Consider the following 5,105-nt stretch of genomic DNA (forward strand, 5'->3'; position numbering starts at 1 on the left):
AAAATGGTGTGATGGGGCAGTATTAATGATTAATCAGAGTGGTGTGATGGGGCAGTATTAATGATTAATCAGAGTGGTGTGATGGGGCAGTATTAATGATTAATCAGAGTGGTGTGATGGGGCAGTATTAATGATTAATCAGAGTGGTACGATGGGGCAGTATTAATGATTAATCAGAGTGGTGTGATGGGGCAGTATTAATGATTAATCAGAGTGGTGCGATGGGGCAGTATTAATGATTAATCAGAGTGGTGCGATGGGGCAGTATTAATCATTAATCAGAGTGGTGCAATGGGGCAGTATTAATGATTAATCAGAGCGGTGTGATGGGGCAGTATTAATGATTAATCAGAGTGGTGTGATGGGGCAGTATTAATGATTAATCAGAGTGGTGTGATGTGGCAGTATTAATGATTAATCAGAGTGGTACGATGGGGCAGTATTAATGATTAATCAGAGTGTTGTGATGAGGCAGTATTAATGATTAATCAGAGTGGTGTGATGGGGCAGTATTAATCAGAGTGGTGCGATGGGGCAGTATTAATGATTAATCACAGTGGTGTGATGGGGCAGTATTAATGATTAATCAGAGTGGTGTGATGGGGCAGTATTAATGATTAATCAGAGTGGTGTGATGGGGCAGTATTAATGATTAATCAGAGTGGTGCGATGGGGCAGTATTAATGATTAATCAGAGTGGTGCGATGGGGCAGTATTAATGATTAATCAGAGTGGTGTGATGGGGCAGTATTAATGATTAATCAGAGTGGTGTGATGCGGCAGTATTAATGATTAATCCGAGTGGTGTGATGGGGCAGTATTAATGATTAATCAGAGTGGTGTGATGCTGCAGTATTAATGATTAATCAGAGTGGTGTGATGGGGCAGTATTAATCAGAGCGGTGTGATGGGGCAGTATTAATGATTAATCAGAGTGGTGTGATGGGGCAGTATTAATGATTAATCAGAGTGGTGTGATGGGGCAGTATTAATGATTAATCAGAGTGGTGTGATGGGGCAGTATTAATGATTAATCAGAGTGGTGCGATGGGGCAGTATTAATCAGAGTGGTGCGATGGGGCAGTATTAATGATTAATCAGAGTGGTGTGATGGGGCAGTATTAATCAGAGTGGTGCGATGGGGCAGTATTAATGATTAATCAGAGTGGTGTGATGGGGCAGTATTAATGATTAATCAGAGTGGTGTGATGGGGCAGTTTTAATGATTAATCAGACTGGTGTGATGGGGCAGTATTAATGATTAATCAAAATGGTGTGATGGGGCAGTATTAATGATTAATCAGAGTGGTGTGATGGGGCAGTATTAATGATTAATCAGAGTGGTGTGATGGGGCAGTATTAATGATTAATCAGAGTGGTGTGATGGGGCAGTATTAATGATTAATCAGAGTGGTACGATGGGGCAGTATTAATGATTAATCAGAGTGGTGTGATGGGGCAGTATTAGTGATTAATCAGAGTGGTGCGATGGGGCAGTATTAATGATTAATCAGAGTGGTGCGATGGGGCAGTATTAATCATTAATCAGAGTGGTGCAATGGGGCAGTATTAATGATTAATCAGAGCGGTGTGATGGGGCAGTATTAATGATTAATCAGAGTGGTGTGATGGGGCAGTATTAATGATTAATCAGAGTGGTGTGATGTGGCAGTATTAATGATTAATCAGAGTGGTACGATGGGGCAGTATTAATGATTAATCAGAGTGTTGTGATGAGGCAGTATTAATGATTAATCAGAGTGGTGTGATGGGGCAGTATTAATCAGAGTGGTGCGATGGGGCAGTATTAATGATTAATCACAGTGGTGTGATGGGGCAGTATTAATGATTAATCAGAGTGGTGTGATGGGGCAGTATTAATGATTAATCAGAGTGGTGTGATGGGGCAGTATTAATGATTAATCAGAGTGGTGCGATGGGGCAGTATTAATGATTAATCAGAGTGGTGTGATGGGGCAGTATTAATGATTAATCAGAGTGGTGTGATGCGGCAGTATTAATGATTAATCCGAGTGGTGTGATGGGGCAGTATTAATGATTAATCAGAGTGGTGTGATGCTGCAGTATTAATGATTAATCAGAGTGGTGTGATGGGGCAGTATTAATCAGAGCGGTGTGATGGGGCAGTATTAATGATTAATCAGAGTGGTGTGATGGGGCAGTATTAATGATTAATCAGAGTGGTGTGATGGGGCAGTATTAATGATTAATCAGAGTGGTGTGATGGGGCAGTATTAATGATTAATCAGAGTGGTGCGATGGGGCAGTATTAATCAGAGTGGTGCGATGGGGCAGTATTAATGATTAATCAGAGTGGTGTGATGGGGCAGTATTAATCAGAGTGGTGCGATGGGGCAGTATTAATGATTAATCAGAGTGGTGTGATGGGGCAGTATTAATGATTAATCAGAGTGGTGTGATGGGGCAGTTTTAATGATTAATCAGACTGGTGTGATGGGGCAGTATTAATGATTAATCAAAATGGTGTGATGGGGCAGTATTAATCAGAGTGGTGCGATGGGGCAGTATTAATGATTAATCAGAGTGGTGTGATGGGGCAGTATTAATGATTAATCAGAGTGGTGTGATGGGGCAGTATTAATGATTAATCAGAGTGGTACGATGGGGCAGTATTAATGATTAATCAGAGTGGTGTGATGGGGCAGTATTAATCAGAGTGGTGTGATGGGGCAGTATTAATGATTAATCAGAGTGGTGCGATGGGGCAGTATTAATGATTAATCAGAGTGGTGCGATGGGGCAGTATTAATCATTAATCAGAGTGGTGCAATGGGGCAGTATTAATGATTAATCAGAGCGGTGTGATGGGGCAGTATTAATGATTAATCAGAGTGGTGCGATGGGCAGTATTAATGATTAATCAGAGTGGTGTGATGGGGCATGATTAATGATTAATCAGAGTGGTGTGATGGGGCAGTATTAATCAGAGTGGTGTGATGGGGCAGTATTAATGATTAATCAGAGTGGTGTGATGGGGAAGTATTAATGATTAATCAGAGTGGTGTGATGGGGCAGTATTAATGATTAATCAGAGTGGTGTGATGGGGCAGTATTAATGATTAATCAGAGTGGTGTGATGGGGCAGTATTAATGATTAATCAGAGCGGTGTGATGGGGCAGTATTAATGATTAATCAGAGTGGTGTGATGGGGCAGTATTAATGATTAATCAGAGTGGTGTGATGGGGCAGTATTAATGATTAATCAGAGTGGTGTGATGGGGAAGTATTAATGATTAATCAGAGTGGTGTGATGGGGCAGTATTAATGATTAATCAGAGTGGTGTGATGGGGCAGTATTAATGATTAATCAGAGCGGTGTGATGGGGCAGTATTAATGATTAATCAGAGTGGTGTGATGGGGCAGTATTAATGATTAATCAGAGTGGTGTGATGGGGCAGTATTAATGATTAATCAGAGTGGTGTGATGGGGAAGTATTAATGATTAATCAGAGTGGTGCGATGGGGCAGAATTAATGATTAATCAGAGAGGTGCGATGGGGCAGTATTAATGATTAATCAGAGCGGTGTGATGGGGCAGAATTAATGATTAATCAGAGTGGTGTGATGGGGCAGTATTAATGATTAATCAGAGTGGTGTGATGGGGCAGCATTAATGATTAATCAGAGTACTACGATGGGGCAGTATTAATGATTAATCAGAGTGGTGTGATGGGGCAGTATTAATGATTAATCAGAGTGGTGTGATGGGGCAGTATTAATGATTAATCAGAGTGGTGTGATGGGGCAGTATTAATGATTAATCAGAGTGGTGTGATGGGGCAGTATTAATGATTAATCAGAGTGGTGTGATGGGGCAGTATTAATGATTAATCAGAGTGGTGCGATGGGGCAGTATTAATGATTAATCAGAGTGGTGTGATGGGGCAGTATTAATCAGAGTCGTGTGATGGGGCAGTATTAATGATTAATCAGAGTGGTGTGATAGGGCAGTATTAATCAGATTGGTGTGTTGGGGCAGTATTAATGATTAATCAGAGTGGTGTGATGGGGCAGTATTAATGATTAATAAGAGTAGTGCGATGGGGCAGTATTAATGATTAATCAGAGTGGTACGATGGGGCAGTATTAATGATTAATCAGAGTGGTGTGATGGGGCAGTATTAATCAGAGTGGTGTGATGGGGCAGTATTAATGATTAATCAGAGTGGTGCGATGGGGCAGTATTAATGATTAATCAGAGTGGTACGATGGGGCAGTATTAATGATTAATCTGAGAGGTGCGATGGGGCAGTATTAATGATTAATCAGAGCAGTGTGATGGGGCAGTATTAATGATTAATCAGAGTGGTGTGATGGGGCAGTATTAATGATTAATCAGAGTGGTGTGATGGGGCAGTATTAATGATTAATCAGAGTACTACGATGGGGCAGTATTAATGATTAATCAGAGTGGTGTGATGGGGCAGTATTAATGATTAATCAGAGTGGTGTGATGGGGCAGTATTAATGATTAATCAGAGTGGTGTGATGGGGCAGTATTAATGATTAATCAGAGTGGTGTGATGGGGCAGTATTAATGATTAATCAGAGTGGTGCGATGGGGCAGTATTAATGATTAATCAGAGTGGTGTGATGGGGCAGTATTAATGATTAATCAGAGTGATGCGATGGGGCAGTATTAATGATTAATCAGAGTGGTGTGATGGGGCAGTATTAATCAGAGTCGTGTGATGGGGTAGTAATAATGATTAATCAGAGTGGTGTGATAGGGCAGTATTAATCAGAGTGGTGTGTTGGGGCAGTATTAATGATTAATCAGAGTGGTGTGATGGGGCAGTATTAATGATTAATAAGAGTAGTGCGATGTGGCAGTATTAATGATTAATCAGAGTGGTGCGATGGGGCAGTATTAAGGATTAATCAGAGTGGTGTGATGGGGCAGTATTAATGATTCATCAGAGTGGTGTGATGGGGAAGTATTAATGATTAATCAGAGTGGTGTGATGGGGCAGTATTAATGATTAATCAGAGTGGTGTGATGGGGCAGTATTAATCAGACTGGTGCGATGGGGCAGTATTAATCAGAGTGGTGTGATGGGG

This window comes from Salmo salar, chromosome 03 (genome assembly GCF_965601325.2).
Source record: "Salmo salar chromosome 03, fSalSal1, whole genome shotgun sequence".
In the NCBI taxonomy this organism is placed as follows: Eukaryota; Metazoa; Chordata; class Actinopteri; order Salmoniformes; family Salmonidae; genus Salmo; species Salmo salar.